At 45.6% G+C, this 18,668-nt stretch overlaps 1 long non-coding RNA gene across 3 annotated transcripts in view; it reads right to left on the reverse strand.

Annotated features, from left to right (window-relative positions):
* The window catches only part of LOC138288136 (uncharacterized), a 41,307-nt gene that overhangs the window by 13,819 nt on the left and 8,820 nt on the right, over positions 1-18,668 (reverse strand). For 2 of the 3 annotated variants that reach the window (XR_011202349.1, XR_011202347.1), the window contains exon 2: positions 4,474-4,681. This is a non-coding gene — a long non-coding RNA (uncharacterized lncRNA). Of the gene's footprint in view, positions 1-4,473; positions 4,682-11,908; positions 12,026-18,668 lie in introns of all 3 variants that reach the window. The other variant, XR_011202348.1, reaches the window with a different exon arrangement.

Consider the following 18,668-nt stretch of genomic DNA (forward strand, 5'->3'; position numbering starts at 1 on the left):
CATTCACACCTTACATGTGAATAGGCTGTGTCCTGTCCTCACATAATGAACTGATTACCACCTATTTATGTCTGGAGACAGGACTGGTTGAAAGGGTGTTGTGCTTCACTTGGAAGGGCTCTTTTGAAGTTACCCCTTGAACAAAGGTGTTTTTGAGAATAAGTAGAGGGGCTCGCCCCCATGATTTCAGAGCACTTTTGAAAGTGGGACCAAACCTCTGTCAGAAGGAATGCTGGACTGCACAAAGGACTCATCTGGAGTGCTCTTCATGTGTTGCCTGGTGTCTGCTGGGTGGCCCAAAGGACTCAACTGGATTGCTTTTCGGAATCTTGCCCTGCTGCCAGCTGCCCTCCTGACCTTGGCTGCACTAGGCCCTGTGGGACTACCAGGAGGAACCGCCAAATATCCACCTGCTACATTGTGCTGGCCTTCATGTTACTGCTGCCTGCCTGGTGTATTTGCCTCCTGTGTTCTCCAGGGGCTGAGTGGACTTTCCCCCCTGTTTTGCTGTAAAGTCCACATCTAGCGCAAATTGAGCACTGTACCCAAATCTGCCAGGAGAGTGCTCCTGTTCACCCTGGGACTGAGCCCCCTGATTAGCACTACCTAATTTCCCCCATTATGGCCCTTAGTGCCTGGTGGGTGATCTGGCCTAGGAAGGAGTTGTGCGGGCTGAGCGGGCTCCCCAGACTGAGCTGATCGAGGGCCCTCTGCGAGGACAGAGATGGGAGCACTGCCCTCTGTGTTGTCTGAAGCGTGTAGCGAGCGCTTCCCGGCTCCCATTCTAGGACGGTTCCCCTAGCTGAGGGGGACTGCGATGGACGACCAACCGAAACCCGAAGAGGTCTCCAATGCGACCGGCACCTTCCTTTCCTTCCCCGCCGTGCACAGCGGACATTAGAGCACCATAATCCTTAAACTGGAAGCATTCTCGGATTCTTCAGCAACCACCTCTAACGGGCGTGAGGGACTGCCGCTGCACTCACTCCCCGCCATCTGCAGCTTCCTGTCAGAGATGCGTTGCCCTTGTCACCAAGCAAGGCGGGCAAGGCTACAGTGGCTCGTCTGCCCGGCCACGCCCCCGGACCAGCGAGAGCGCCATCCTTTCAGGACAGGGAACGAGTCACCTACCGTCGTGGGCAGCACTGCTCCTAAGCTGCACTGCATGCACACGGCCAGCTGTCATTGGTTCTCTGCAAACCTAAAACAAGTGCGCACCGAGGCCACAGGGACGAGCCCGGTCATTACTGAGGGAATCAGTCCTCCCCTTTAGCAGCTACACTGCAAGCTCACGAGCAGCTGCCTTTGTCCCTCCTGCACACACGGAGACCTAGCGGGATCCCCGCCCCCATTAGCGTTGTGGGTGCCCCCCTTTTCTGACTTACCATGGGGGACACTCCGCGCTGAAGTAAGTGGATCACCACGGCGGTAATCTAAAGAGAAGTAAGGGGGTTGCCTCCTTAACGGCCTGCACCAACCATTGTATTTATCCAGAGGCACTGAGTCGATGCCTGTATTGCTATTTGGGGATTACTGCAGTGTATAGATTTACAAACTCTCATATGTGGGTACATAACATACCGACCCTTGTGTGACTAGGACAATAAGTACCATGGCAATGATTATCTCCAGTGCACAGTACTTAGAACTTGTAGTGCTGTGGGACATAGATATCTACATACCCTCAAGTGTGTAGTAGGAGGGCAGGTACACTGTCCCCCAGGAGCTTAGGGCAGATTTAATGTTATTCCTGTATGGCTAGTGCTATTTGGTGACTTTTGTGTCTCTTTCCTGTACAGCTCGCCCGTTCATGGACTGTAGTTCATGGTCCCATATATTATGGTAGCCATGTACATGAGCTTCTCTTTTGGTGCTCGCACCGTCTGGGTAGTAAGTGACCATGCAGTACTTGCCTAATCTGTAGAAATGGTGCTTTTCATGACATGCAGTCCAGAAACCATTTTGTCTTGTTGTCCACACTGTTTATGACAATTCCCTACTATGCACAGTAATTCTGAGTTATGATGTTCTGGTCTAAATGCATATATATATATATATATATATATATATATATATATATATATATATATATATACACACACATCAGAAGTCCAAAATCATAATGACAGCACTCACTCAGGAGTGAACTTGATCGCAAACTTTTAATCACCCACGATGACTCGTTTCGGCCGTACCCGCAGCCTTGTTCACATAATCACCATGTTGGGAAAAAACATCTATAAACACTGTGAGAAACATATCACCACTGAAGAGGGATTATCAGATAAACAAACACCATTTACAAAAACAAGGCGAAAGAGATGGAGCAATAAAACAAAAACTAAAACATTTGGAAAAATTACATAGGTCAGAGATCTCGGAATGGTGGGAAGCCAAATCTTAACAGAATTATGTTGATCAAGGAATGGTACCTAGAGGATTGAAAATATACATAATACCGGCATATGAATCTCCTAATCCTCGAATACTCGAAGAATGGGCAGAGAATGCAGCCACGAGTTTGCAAAGAATGTTAGACATTTTAATCAAATATGCGTGGTTGGATAGAGAAACCTTATAAAACAAATAGAAGTTTTAGAAACAGAACTAAAAGGATATCCAGAGAAGGATTTTGTATGGAAGTTTATATCAGAGATGAATGTACATTTAAAAAAACATGAAGATGATATCAAAGCCCGTAAACAAACTAAATGGCATAAAGACATTGAGGATTATGAAAGTGGTAGAACCTTAACTTTGAATAGCAGATATGATGGCGAATTTGATAGCAGTTTGGTGAAATCCTCCAGTTTGGCATCCAGGAGCATGGCTCAAACTGGTAGAAGTGGTGGGTCAGGCATAGACACGGATAACTGCATCGACAGAGAGCAGCTGTTTGGGGAATGAACAAAATCCAAGATCTCACACTTTTTTTTAGAGCAATATCGGCTCCTCAGGAGGAACAGGCAAACCACCAAAGAAGCAACGAATACCAGAAGTGGAGGCAAAGGCAAGGCCCCCCAAGGCAGAGGAAGAGGAAGTGTGAACAGAGGAAACAAAGGTTACACCAAAGAAACAACAATAAATGGATCAGAAGAGCTGGGACACATGGGAACAAGCCCAGAAACACAAGCATAATGGATCCTGAGATGGCAAATAAAACTATCATCAATTTATCCAATAGAGTATTAACAGAGACAGAAAAGGGAATACTATGTCTTGGATTATCCTCTTGTCCACCGCGTAATTATGACTATGTAAGGATCAGAAAACTTAAGCTGGTAAAATGGTATAATGTAAGTAATAGTCCTATAAAAAAAAATGATCCAGTAGAGAGAATGAATGGTCTATCAGATGAAATTCAAATCAAGGATTTAGAGACTCTGTTGACTCTTAATGAATTACAAGGCGGTGAGATAAATTCTAATGATCCCCATGCAGTGCTTAGATCCCTTGAATTATCCTATGATGATTCGATCTCTAGTGGATTTAAACCCCTCCTCTACATTTTTGCCTTGTATGCCTCATGACAATATTGATACATTCCATGAAATGGTTAGTAAAGATTTGAAACAACTTAGAATGACTCATGGGTTAAAGAGATTTCACAATACAACTATGGAACAACAACAAACATTAGAATCTTTAGCTAATGATACTAGTATTGTCATCTGTCCCGCTGACAAGTAACATTGCTATCCTTAGTCGTGAACAGTACATAGCAGAAGCTAATAGACAATTGACTGACAGGACAGCATATGCCATATCAGATTGAGATGCATATACTAGAAGCATAATTTCAATATGGGATAAACTTATTGATTGGAGAGACAGAGGATTCTGGAGTGGGAGGAATATAGTTATCTTAAAAAGGAATATCTCAAATTACCTGTAATGTATTTCCTGCCTAAAATCCATAAAAATTTAAGTAAACCCCCCCAGGGAGACCCATAGTGCCATCCATGGATAATGCGTTTGAAATTGTATCCCAATATGTAGATCACATTCTTCAGGATTTTGTGTTAACACTTCCATCATATGTGAAAGACACAAAGGACTTTCTAGGTGATATCATAGGGATAAATTGGGAAGAAGATTTCCTTTTGGCAACTATGGATGTAAAATCCTTATATACAGTTATAGATCACGAGCAAGGACTACAGGCATTTTATCACTTCCTGCGAGCCAGATCGATCAGGCTATGGGAACACACTAAAGTGATAATGGAAATGATGAGATTGTGTCTTGAAAATAATATCTTTCTTTTTGATGGCAAGCTATATCGACAGATCCTCGGAACTGGGATGGGCACTTCTTTTGCTCCCAGCTTTGCAAATGTGTTCCTTGGCTGGTGGGAGGAACAAGTGTTCAGTAATAATGAGACACAGATCTATTGTGAAATCATTTGGAAGGGCTCTGAAAACAAACTGCAAATATTTGCCAAATTGTTAAATAACAATGACAAAAGCTCACCTTTTCTCTTGTCACCAGTAGGACTGACAGAGTTCCTTGATGTCAGAGTTGAAACAAAGTTGAACAAAGTGGAAACTCTGCTATTTAGGAAACCCACAGCAGGCAACAGTCTGCTACATGCTTTGAGTGGACATCCTCCAAGATTGAAGTGGAGTATTCCCTATGGTGAACTCCTTGGAGCAAAAAGTAATTGCAGCACTGAGGAAACCTTTAAAAAGGAAAAACAGATAATGATACAAGATTCAGAGAGAGGATATCCGAAACAGATGTTGCAAGAAACAGGCAGGAAGGCTGATAATATTACTAGAGATGGGTTATTGTTTACTAACAACATCCAATGACAACCCTATAGCAAGAATTATATTAACCTATAACAATAATGTTGGTCCAATAAGTAAGATAGGGCCTGATTACAACTTTGGCGGAGGTGGTTAATCCGTCCCAAATATGACAGATATCCCGCCCACTGTATTACGAGTTCCATAGGATATAATGGACATGTAATACGGCGGGCAGGATATCCATCACATTTGGGACGGATTAACCCCCTCTGCCAAAGTTGTAATCAGGCCCATAATATCCAAACATTGGGGTATTCTGAGAAATGATAACACACTTGAGACCAAAATAGGAGTCAAACCTAGTATTACATATCGAAAAGCGAGATCATTACGAGGTGCTCTGGTACATAGCAACATCACTATAAAATCTAAAGATAAGAAATTTGGATTACAGGGAATTTTCCCATGTGGGTGCTGCAAAGCATGTAAATCTAGTTGTGTGAAAAAACAATATGAGACAGTTCACAGATATACCCGGCCTATAACACAATTTTTAACCTGCATTACACAGTATGTAATCTATGTACTAGAATATCCATGCTCCTTGAGATATCAGGGGAGTATAGTGTGTGCAGTGAAAAAGCAGGTTTTGGAGCATATGCGAGCCATTGAACATGGTGACCAGAGATGCCCAGTAGCCAGACACTTTGAGAAATTCCACTACAAAGATCGTACCAAACTGTTTTTTTAATGGGATTGAACAAATCAAAATCAACAAGAGAGGTAGGAATCGAGTTGCCCAATTGAGAAAAAGGGAATCTGAATTAATAATTGATTTCCAGACACTTGTGCTGAATGGGCTTAACCTTGATGAGGAATTAAGTGTGCATTTACAAAAGTAATTATCAATGTTTATGAGAGAATAGTGCAGTACAGAGAACATTCAAGATGTAAGATTTGTTTTTTAGTAGTGTGTTGTGTGTAGGCAAGTGGTTCATATGTTGGCTCACGGGGATGTGCGGAGCACACATATTGTTTTCTTCTACATAAAAGGAGATCCTTCAAATCACTGGTGTTGATCTCCCTTTTAGTGGGAAGTGTGTGGATAGAAGAAAGTTATGGATCTGTTGGATTTGATCACCGGCATATCATAAATTCAGTAATAATTACAGATGAAATAAAATACCTATGCATCATTATTTGTAGATATGTAGCGCTAAGGGAATTCAAATGACAATGAATTATTGAGACAGCGATTTGGTAATGTGACATATAGTTTAATATTAGATCTCTTAGTCGCTTTTAATATTTAATATGCTATTAACATATAGACAATTATAGTAATTTCGATCTACGATTACAGCAATAATCGCCCGGGAATGGGGAGGGAATATAAGAGTTTGTGAATATGTATATTAGACTACATGCCAAGATGGCGCCCGTGAACATACTTTGTTTCTGATCTTTTTTAAAAAGAGAACAATATTAAGTGTATATAACAAGAAGGGATCCCTGAGTTTTAATGTTTGAAATGGTACAATCATATAGATAATTATGATAATTTGAGATACAGGATATAAGATACCACACAACTAATAGCTTATTTTCTTACAGTACTCTTTAAATTAAATGGAAACACAGTTTTCTTCCACAATGAGAACAGATGTTCTCATCTGGTATTGCAGTTTGCTTCTAGGAAGATAAAGTGATGATGGTCGTGTGAGCAAAGTGTTAGGACAAGGTATATCTCTTCATTTGCCATATGCCTGAGGAAACACAGGCCCTCATTACAACCCTGGCAGTCGGTGATAAAGTGGCGGTAATAGCACCAACAGGCTGGTGATAACTACCGCCAAATTTTGACCATGGCGGAAAAATCTCAGAAAGACAGCCATAACCACACAGACCGCCAGAGCGGAAACAGCCACCACGGCGGTAGCCGCCTACAGCTAGGCGGAAGTCAATGTTCCACCCACCATATTATGACCCTGCAAACCGCCACTTTTTCCGGGGCGGTTCCAATGACATCAAAAGCCTGTCAGAAAAAGACCTTAGAAGTGAAAGGATTTACCATTGGAGACACAGGGAAGAACCACGCCACCATGGAGCCTGAACTGCATGTCTTCCCCATGATCTTCTACGTTCTGCTCCACCATGAACACCAACACCGACGAAGATGACAATGGTGAGTATAGCCGCCTAGCACACAAAGGGGGGAGAATGACAGTGAAACACACACGCAACACATACCCCCCCCCCCCACACCATACACACAATCAGCTGCATTACAAAAACAGTTTGACCCCGTAACTCGGATGAATAATGCAAGGACAAAACAATTTCGAAAAAGGGAATGTAATGAGATCAACACAGCATGAAAAATAAGTTAGGCAAGATAATAGATATATACACACATGTACACAAAAAGGGACACAGCCCAGTCCACAATGTTCTTAGGCCACATGGCCACAGGCCAAAGTCCAAGGCCACACATGTCACCTGCATCAACATGGAGAGAACACTACAGGGGCATCAGTTAGTAAATAGGCAGGCACCTAAGCGGGACAGGGGGCACCTCAGCTGGGAGATGGAACAAGACCACTGGTCCCTGGAGGGGGCAACATGCCCTGTGCTTGGTCCTGGGGAGTGCAAGGCCAATGTCTCTCGAGTGGGTGTCTTACCCGCTGGTTCTGGAGGGGGCCTCATGACCTATGCTCTTGATCCTGAGGAGTGTTAGGCATGTGGGTGTCCTGCTCACTGGTTTTGGAGGGGGCCTCGTGCCCTGTGCTATTGATGCTGGGGAGTGTTGGGCATGTGGGTGCCATGCCCACTGGTTCTGGAGGGGGCATCGTGCCCTGTGCTCTTGATCCTGGGGAGTGCAAGGTCACAGTCTCTCAGGTGGGTGTCATACCCACTGGATTTGCAGAGGGTAGGCTGCACAGCAGCCCATAGAGGCAGGATTACATACCATCCGCCGGCGGTGATGGCTGCTCAGTGGTGGTGGTGCTGCTGGTGGGGGGAGGCTCCTGCCCATCCCCTGTAACCTCAGACGGCTGCTCAGTCGAGGTGGTGGTGCTGCTGGGGGGGGGGGGAGGAGGCTCCAGTCCATTCCCTGCAACCACGGATGGCTGCTCATTGGAGGTGCTGCTGGGGGGGTGGGGGGGCTCCTGCCCATCCCCTGCAACCTTGGACGGCTGCTCAATGGAGGTAGTGGTGCTGCTTGGGGTGGGTGTGGAGGCTCCTGTCCATCCCCTGCAACCTCGGACAACTACACAACCATGGTTGGTGGTGGGGGCTCCATTGCAGTTCCTGCCCCAGGCTCCTTTGTCTTCCTGGCAGCAGGGGCAGGCTCCTTTCCCTTCTTGCCTGCTAGTGCAGGCTCCTTTGTCCTCCTGGCAGCTGGGGTAAGCTTCTTTCCATTCTTGCCAGTTGGTGCAGGCTCCTTTGTCTTCCTGGCAGCTGGGGCAGGCTCCTTTCCCTTCTTGCCTGCTGGGGCAGGCTCCTTGCTATTTCTGGCAGCTCAGGCAGGCTCCTTTCTCTTGAGGCTGCCTGTTGAAGGCTCCTTCACTTTCAGGACACGTGGCCTAGATCCTTTTCCACCATGAGTGGTTGGGGTGGCTGAGGTGCTTGGCTGGGTTCTTCCAAACCTGTCCATACGTGCAGGACAGGGGGGAGGGGTAGGGAAGAGGTCAATGGTGGACAGGAACAGTTTTGTAGGGACATTGGGGCTGGAAGAGGGAGAAGGAATGGATGTGGAGGAAGAGGGAGTGGTTGTTGGAGGTGTCTGCTGCTTTTGGGCGCATGGCCTGTATGCTGGTGTGAGGTGGATGGCTGTTGGGTGTCTGAGTGCTTGCGTTTGTGTACCTTTGTGGGGGGGGAGGCAAACACAGTGGGAGAGGACACAGGGTACGCGTGCATAGCTGTTGTGGAGGTGTCTGCCAGTGAGGTGTGTGTTCTGCTTGGTGTGGTGATGATGCTGGTAGTGGATGATGATGTAGTGCATCCAGGTGTGAGTGTGGACGGAACTGTGTGGGAGGTGGAGAAGGAGGAGGAGGAGGAGGGGGAGACAGTGGAAATAGTGGATGTTGGTGTGTCTGCATCTGGATTGTGTTTGTGGGATGAAGTGTGGTGCTTGTGTTTGCCTGTACCACTCGTGTGTTGTCTTGTGTGCATGCTCATCTGTCTTTGTGCTTGGGATGGGTTGGGGTTGAGGAGAATGGGACTGGGAAGAGGAAGTTGGAAGGGGGACGGTAGAAACAGGGACAATGGCTGCCATCAGAGATGAGGCCAGACCATGTTGGGCTGCCAATCCTGTGGGAATGCCCTCCAGGAATGCATTAGTAAGTTGCATCTGGGCTGCCAGCCCCTGGATGGCATTCACAATGGTTGACTGCCCTACAGAGATGGACCTCAGGAGGTCAATAGCCTCCTCACTCGGGGCAGCAGGGCTCACTGGGGCAGGGCCAGAGGTACCTGGGGCGAAGGAGATGCCCACCCTCCTGGGTGAGCAGGCACAGGCAACTCGATGAGCAGCTGCTGGGAGGGCGGTGCTTCCATCGGAGGAAGTATCTGTGTCAGAACTGTTCCCTCCAGTCTCCGCCGTGGTGCTCCCCTCACCCTCCGTCCCACTGGTGCCCTCAGCGTCGGTGGACTCTGCCTCCTGGGTCCTGTGGGATGCAGCTCCCTCCGTCGCCAGTACCTCTGCTCCTCCATCAGATGATGCTAATGCATGTAAGGACAAGATGACAAAAGAAAAAGGGGGGGAAGAGACAAAGGGTACACTTGGTCAATGGCTGCACCAACACCCCCATTGGTGTACACAGCACCCTCACGCAAAGGGAACAGGCCTACGCAATATGCCATAGCACTACCAGTGAAATAGTTAGCAGCCAAGTTAGGGGGAGGGCACACACCGCCAAATGCAGCACACCTGGGACCCACGCAGCCCTGACCAGTAGTGGATGCCTACGAGATAGGTAGCAAGATTTTCCCATCTGAACCCTAGCCACCAGGGACCTAGGCTGCAATGTCAGGCCTGGCCTAGGGGCACCCACTGACACACATCCCCCAACCGGATACCACCCTACCATCCGTTAGTTGTAATAATGGGCACTGTACTCACCCCCTTGTGGCTGCTGTGATGCCCTCAAACACCCATCCAGCTCAGGATAGGCCACCGCCAGTATGCAGGCCATCAGGGGGGGTCAGGGTTCGACAGGCACCCTTTCCTCGTTGGGAGGCCATCCCCAGCTAGGCCTCTGCCGTCTTCTGTGCCCAGCGTCTCAGGTCCTCCCACCCTTTACAACAGTGGGTGCTCCGCCTGCCATAGACCCCCAGGGTCCGCACCTCCTTGGCAATGGCACGCCATATACCCTTCTTTTGATGGGCGCTGACCTGCAGAGGCAATACACACAGGAAAATAGATTTAGACAAACAGTCCTGCCTGTTACAATTATGGCCCACCATACCCCTTCACATTGCCATTTACACACACATGACCCAGCACACAACCTATACACCACCCAGAGGACATCCACCCACACCCCTTACACGAGGCCTTCACACACACCACTCTATGCATTCATGCCACATGCATCGTGCCCACAGTGTGCTCACTTGTTGGTCTGGAGGCCCATACAGCAGTCTGTACTGGGGTAGGACCCCATCCACCAGTCTTTCCAACTCCTCCGAAGTGAAGGCTGGGCCCTTTCCCAAATCACACGGGCCATAGTAGGTTCCAGACACAGGTCACAGCAGCACATGCAGTGTAGGTCCTCTCCTGTGGAAGATCAGGTAGCAAGTGAGGGATCAGATAGAAAATGGCGGTCACGTCCACGGCGGTGCATACCGTCACCGCCGGCGAAGATCAGCATTGGCCACTGTAACCCATAGGGCCCAATGTTAACCAATAAGAAATTGCACGGCGGTTCCCGACCGCCTCTCGCAACGACGCACGTCAGCGGAATTACCTCACTTCTACCTGTCCCTCCACACAGGACAGGCGGACACCATTTCAGAGGTGGGGGCAGGCCCTGGAAAATTACTGCGTCACTGATGAAATTAGGACATACTGGACAAATCACACTTACCCATTACAAGTTAACAGCATGCTAAGTTCTGTTGTAGCTCCATTGTTCAGTTTGTGACTGGCTCCTCACTCTTTTGCCCCATAGATTCCTACTGCTGCGGATGAATAGGAAATGGAGACATGCCCCCATGTACATACCCCTGGTGGACTTGGCAACAATGGGGGACAGACTCATTATCCTCACCTATAGACTGGACATGGCCACAATCACAGAGCTGTGTGCCCAATTGGAGCCTGACCTGATATCTGCTATCCGTCACCCCACTTGGATCCCCCCACTTGTGCAAGTTCTATCAGTGCTCGATTTCCTGGCAACTGGTTCTTTCCAAGTGACAGTTGGGCTTGGCAGCAGGAATGTCACAGCCAATGTTCTCAATAGTGCTGACAAGAGTGTTGTCTGCCCTGATTAAACACATGTGCAGCTACGTTGTATTTCCCCGGTTGAAGATTTGGCCACAGTGAAGGCAGAGTTCTATGCAATGGGACATATCCCCAAAATAATTGGGGCGATTGATGGAACACATATTGCATTTGTCCCCCCTGTCAGAATGAACAGGTGTACAGAAATCGTAAGAGTTTCCATTCTATGAATGTACAGATGGTGTGCTTGGCGGACCAGTACATCTCCCACATCATTGCTTAGTATCCTGGATCGGTGCGTGATGCCTTTGTCCTGAGGAAATGCAGCATCCCAAATGTGATGGCCCAACTACAGAGCGACACAGGGTGTGGCTAATAGGTGAGCCCTGGTTCCCACCCAGTATATGTTGGTGTATGGTGTGGGCCATATAGGATAGTGTGTGGCTAAATCTTGTCCCTATATATTTGCAGGTGACTCTGGTTACCCAAACCTATCATAACTGCTTACCCCTGTGAGGAATGCCAGGACAAGGGCAGAAGAACGTTATAATGAGGCACATGGGCAGAAGAACGTTATAATGAGGCACATGAATGCTATAATGAGGCACATGGGAACATTATAATGAGGCAATGGAAAGAACCTTTGGCCTCCTGAAGGCCAGGTTCTGGTGCCTCAATCTAACAGGTAGATCCCTATGCTACTCACCCAATAAGGTCTGCCAGATAGTGGCGGCATGCTGCATGTTGCATAACCTGGCCCTCAGACGCGTTGTCCCATCCCTGCAAGAGGAGGCTGGAGATGCCTGTGTGCCAGCAGTGGACCCTGTGGACAGTGAGGATGAGGAGGCAGAGGATGAGGATGAGAACAACAGAACATCAGTGATCAGACAATACTTCCAATGACACACAGGTAGGACAGTGTTTCTTCACATTTCAATGACATATGTTTGAATTTGTGTGGCACTGGCAGGCTGATATTTCCCACTTCTATGCCCACTGACTGTTCCCTCTGGCAATTCATTTTGCAGATGTTGGTGACCTCACATATACTCCTGGTGTGATCACTGTAGCCAGCTACGGGTCATTAATCTATGCTCATTTTCAGCACAGTTGAATTGCAATGTTTGTACCTGTCTTCTTTTTTTTCCAAGGGTGTTTATTGAAGTGCTAAAATATTGAGGGGCAAGTGCAATGGGATGGGATGATGATGAAGGAAAGTCTAGGGTGTTGTTCCAGTCTATTTGTAGCACAGGTGCATTGTCCAAGGAGACATAGGAAGGGGAGCAACTTTTATGTTACCTCAAGTTTGGAAAGTGACCATGATTCACTAATCCTGCTTTTGAAGGTGCCAGTATCGAATCCCTTACATCCTACACTGCACAAGAAACAACTGTAACTATTAACAACAGTACTGTTAGGTGGCATTCCTTAGAATCCAACAGCATTGCTTTGGACTCTATTAGAATTGCTACTTCTCTGGATTGTGATTCTCTTAGATCCCTTCACAGCCCCAGTGGCATTAAAGAAATTCATAATACCGTTTCGAGGAAATTGCAAGGTATAGCATAAAAAGCAGGTGTGATAAGGCTCGCAGACTTACCACATTTGCTTCAATACAAGTTGTTGAGTCAAGAAATTAGACCTCCTAAAAGCCGTTAGGCAGGGAGACAGGGTGGCGATTAGAGCGTCCAGAAACTGTTACAGACTAACAACATGGGCTGCCACGAGGGCATGGGACAAAACAACTATGAATCATTTGCTTGAGGCAGCTGGGGAAAAGACACTAAACATTTTTGCCACCTGCTTACACATAAGAGCAAAACAGGATACAAAAAATGGAATCCTATGTCCTGCTTAGCAGGGAGTCCCACTACGAGGCATTGTACTCCTGCAAGGAGGAGTGCTCCCTCTCAATCCCACATATTTCTCATTTGAACCATTCAGGCCAACCCCTATTCTTTTACCTAGCTGATACCTACGCAGCCCCGAATTCCGAAAGAACTGGAAAGGCCCCAGACAAAATTCCAGCTGAGCTCTACTACTCCAGTCCTGATGTATGGCTACCTTACATCAACATCCTAAGCAACGCAATCCTACAGGGAGGCCAGATTCCAGAAACCTGGAAGGGCACTGAAATAGTCCCCATCCATAAGATGAGCTCTCGTAATGACCCAGCCAACTACTGCCCGACTAGCTTACTTAATAAGTTTCAAAAAGTTTTTAGTAAACAAGTCTTGGACAATCTAACTGCCTGGATTTCTGAAAACTCCATCTTGACCAATCTCCAGGCCTGTTTCCAACGAAAAGTCAGTACAATTGAGTATGTTTTCTTGATTCAACTAATCAGGCTGAAAGTGGTGTTGGTGGGCAAGGGTAGCCTCTATGTTGCGTTTATGGATTTATGTGCAGCATTTGATCTTATCCCTAGATGCAAGTTGTGGAAAGCCTTATCTTCCTTGGAAATGCCCCCTGACCTGCTATCTATCATCATCCGCTTGTACACAGATAGTTATGCTAAAGTACGTGGTGGCCCAGGAGGGGAACTGACGTCTAAAATAGACGTCAGTACAGAGGTGCGCCATAGGTGTGCGCTTGCCCTCACATTATTTTTATTATTCGTCAATGGGTGCATAGATCCCTTGTTGAACTTGGATAATGACTCACCCACCTTGGCATGGAACCCTGGTAGACAAGTTAATTCGGTTCTGTAAGAAACGTGGTCTTGAAACCAACACCTCTATGACTAAATGTATGACTTTCAATGTAAAAAGGCCTAACAGGTGCAGAATCATTGTTGAATCTAAACTCCTTGAAAGTGTCAAGGAGTTAGACTACCTGGGCATTAGACTGGCGGACAACAGTGGATGGGGAGATCAAGTAACTAAGAGTAAGGTTTGCTTGAACATAAGACTAGCACTATCATCAAGTTCTTTGGGGGCTTTAAACATTTTTCAGTCTCTGTCTTGAAGTCTATAGAGCACAGGCTGTAAGCCACCGAGCTGTGGGTCATAGCTAAATTGAAGGCTTACTTTCCCCCCCAAGGACTCATTTATAAGATCGCTGCTGGACCTCCCACAGAGCTCTACCATACTCCTGCGTGCTTGGGTTTAAATCTCACAAGATAAGTGATCGTGTGAGGCTAAAGCCTATTCTCTTTTGGCTAGGACTTTGGTCAACAGACGAACTGGCCCACTATACTGACATAATCAGCAGGCCCCAGGCACTGAACATTCCATGAAAAAAATACATTCAGAGCTCTCTAACTAAGCTAGTAATGGACGGGTTTTGGCTTGATCCTGGTTCAATTACTTCTAGTTCCACTTGTAAAAAAAACCTTCTATTTATTCAGAGGATTCAATATGAAGCATTGTCCCATGGTTCTGTAACTAATACATTTCTGAATAAGTACATTTATTTTAAGTTTGAAGAATACCTTGACTTTTTGCACATTCCACTTCAGAGGAAGCTCTACATTCAGATAAGGCTGAATACTCTCCCACTGGCTTGGTTTCGAGCATCTGGTCTAATCCTTTGCTTAACAAGGATACATGCCCTGTGTGCAGTGCTGCCCACGAAAATGCCCAGCATGTTCTTTTGTTCACTGCATATAAAATTGCTTGAACAAAATGGATTAAACCGCTTTGCTTAAGCTTGGGGACCAGGAACTACCAAGGGGCCTTACAAATCTGTCAAGCTGACATTCATCCAAAAACAGAGTTTTCTATGTCTAGCTTTTTGAATACAGTCTGGATTGTAAGAAGTAAAAGTTTGAAAACTGAAAAACCTGATCTGTCCATTACTAGATTACTTTATTCCTGTTGCAGGAAATGTTCACATAGCTATGGTACACAATGAATGTGTGCATTTTTTATACATTTTATTTTTCTTTATTGTCTTTTAATTACTTTATGCTGCTACAATACCTTGTTTTAATGCACTCTTTGTATTGATGAATTAATGTAAATTAGGACTGGCAAATAAATAAATAAATAAATAAATAAATAAATAAATAAAAAGTCATCTCTGTGTAGTTCTTGGAGCCAACAAGAAAGGGTGTATGGTATTTAAAAGACGGACCTATAGAAATGTAATATTGACATGCCCTTACAGTGACTAGCAGCCAAAAGCTATTTTCAGTGTGACAAGATGAGCTCTCTTACATAGAAAACCAGAGAACAGATTTGAATCTGTATCTAAGGAATGTGACTAGCAAGAAAAATAATAAAACAACCAATTGTAATAGTTATTACAAATCCAATTCAACAGTGAAGTCAGATTTGTTATAATTATTAAGGAAAAGTAACCTCGAGAAAGTTACTTTTTCTCTGCCCAAAGTTCCTGGAAGCATTTGTTTTACCATTTTTGCTAGCCAATAAATAGCATTTGAATAATTGTGAAAAATGAGTTAAGTGCTTCCCAGGAGCAAACAATAGGCTAACCTGATTGGGCAGAGAAGGCTACTCTGAACCTGACAGAATATGTAAGATGGGGGTGTCAGCATCCTTTTTGACATTACAGTGCTTGAATGTCAAATTCTACTTGACAGGCTGGCTGGGTTTACATGTAAAACTGTGGGGTGTACTTGAAAAGCAATGAACAGGATGTCAGCATAATTCTTGTGTATCAAACTTTTGTCTCTAGATTTATTTTGGGTACAGCAGATGCCTCAAACTAAATTGTAGTTTTAGATGGAGAAGATTATCAAGGCATACTCCCCGCACCCCATCCCCTGCCCTCAGAGCCAAAATTTAGAGTGTCCAAAGACTTTGCCATTTTGAAAATGGCTAAAGTCAGTAGGGCTGTCCCAGTGAACTTTCACCCCATTGGTTAGTGACTGGCCGCTAGTTATTCCCACCCACTAGATCGTGCCAGGAATAATTGTGGCATTTCCGGGCACCCACTTCACAATACTCCTGGACCTGAGGAAAATCAGAAGAGAACTGAATCTGCTGTCTACGACCTAAGAAGACCCCTGAAGAACTGGACCTGCTCTCTATTGTACCCAGGACAAGAAGTGGATTAGAAGAGTCTTTAGGCTGGCCTGCTGTTACATCTACAGGGGCACAACAAGCTACAAGATGCCTTTCCATGTAACTGCCCAGCTCTCCAGTGGTAACTGGACCTAGACAGGACCCTGTTGTTTGGTCTCTGCCTAACTCTCTGTGAGTCTCTAGGTGCCTCCCATGAGGTCCTGCATTGAGGATGGGGGGGTTTGAAGTGAACTTCTGTGGTGCGCTGGTACATGAAGGTCTCTAGTCAGAAGGTAAAAACTTTGACCAGGACGAATCTTGCTGGTGAATCCGACCCATGCATATATTTGCAGCTAGGTTCTGGTCTACCATGACTATTGCCTATCATTGGTAGTTTATGCTTCTTGAGGCTATTCCTACTTACAAAATTAAACATTCATACCTCCAGTACCCCTCATCAGATTTTTGTCATTATGTTGTCATTTTGTTTATTATATTTTACTCTCTATTTTTATAGTTTAGGTTTGGGATTTTATTGTTTTGCATTATGACTTTATTACTTATTTTGTTACTGCATTAATACATTACTAATTAGGTTAAGCCTATCTACTCTCTGCCGTAGCTGCAGGGGTTGAGCTCAGGTTAATTTAGTGCCTTTGAGGACTCAACCTGACAAAGGTTGTGATGGTTTCTTGAGGGGAGTAGTCTCCCATCCCAAATAATAATCTGATTTCTTACACATATCATTCTGGTAAATATAGTTTTCATATTTACCTGGATGCGCATGAAACAAGTACTGGCAAAACTAATAGGTCTGGTGTTGGCTGCCAACTTTTGGCTTTGCCAATGTTTGTGTCTTTTTTTTGCAAAACTGTCAAAAGGGCTCACTTTTTTGAGCAAGTGCACATTGTGCAAGAGCAGAATGCTGGCACTCTCAGAGAGGTAAGGCGATGATGGGCGTGGACCGACCGTGTGCCCCACACTGTATTCTGTGATAAGAGGAATCAAAATGTAAATGACACATTAACAGGTTATTGGATTAATAGTCTGCTTTGCTGAAATTCCCATACAAATATGTTAAAGTAATAATTGTATTACAATTAAAAGGTCTTGGCTAATACCAGTTCCAAAACACAATAACAAGAGAGATCAGCTTTGCACCAATTTTCTAGTTCAGCAGCTCCTTATGAAGTGCAACCTAACCTGTCAAACATGGGTCAGGTAATATTAACATATAAGGCACACTACAAACATAAGAGGCCCATAGATATATGTATATCGTACACTTGATAGCAATGTGGTGGTGATGGCTGATGTATTTCCCTTCCACTAGCATACTTGGCAATAGATTCAATTCAGGTGTAAGACTTGATTTGTGAGGACAAAAAAGGCTTTATTTTGGCTATCTCCAGCCTGAAAGTGCATCTCCTTTAGTAGAAGTCAATGGGGGAAATACATCTTCCACTTTGCTAGGGTGACCAGACGTCCCACGTTTGCCCTGACAAGTACCTTTTACTTAAGGACTGTCCCAGCATCTCAACACTTTCTGGCAAAACAGAGACATGTCCCGTTTTTATTTTTATGTTTGTGCCCACCTGTCCAGGTTTTTGGTTCTGAAAATCTGGTCACCCTACACTTCGGGTAGGAAAGCACAATAACCAGATGACTTACAGTAAAAGACCACTGTATTTGCCAAGTATGCAGACTCATCTTATAATACAAACATTATTGTAAACCCTGGCCTCCCTAATACAACAACATTGCTAACACCCACCGACCAAAACAATCCCCCAAATTCAATCCAGCACTCATAATCACCTTCCTTCCTACTCTGAGCACCAGCAGTCCACCCCACCCATCTATTCCCTGCATTGCCTAAGCTCCTGCCAGGCCCCCAAACCTTACAATACTGTTTCGATTTCTCCTTTTTTGCAACCTGCCCATAGCGACAACTAAGTCTGCCTACCTATCAAAAGCTAAGCCTAAATAACTATATAAGGGAGGGAAAGGACCCCCATTCTAACACTCCTACCTCAGGACCATCTTCCTTCAGAAAGAGGATAACACCCAGGCAACAGTGACCTAACTGTCGCTTTTGCCCCGCCCACAGACCTACTCTAAACAATGACAACGCACAAATCCCCTGCCCACCCCCCCACCTCCCCCCCCCCCAAATAACCCTGAGAGAAGACATCCATTGGATGCACCCCCGGGACTCCAATAACCAGACGATTTAGAGTAAAAGGCTGCTTTATTGGACAGGTATGCAGACTCATCTCATAATACAAACATCATTGTAAACCCCAGCCTCATTACTACAACAACATTGCTAACACCCCCCACCCTTAAACTTCCCCTCGACCAAATCAATCCCCCAAATTCAATCCAACACTGATTCCTCATAATCACCTTCTTTCCTTCCTACTCTGCAGTTCACCCCAACCATCTTATCCCGGCATTCTCGAAGCCCCCGCCTGCCCCGCCAGGCCCTGAAAC

The sequence above is a fragment of the Pleurodeles waltl genome, chromosome 4_1 (assembly GCF_031143425.1).
Source record: "Pleurodeles waltl isolate 20211129_DDA chromosome 4_1, aPleWal1.hap1.20221129, whole genome shotgun sequence".
Taxonomy (NCBI): Eukaryota; Metazoa; Chordata; class Amphibia; order Caudata; family Salamandridae; genus Pleurodeles; species Pleurodeles waltl.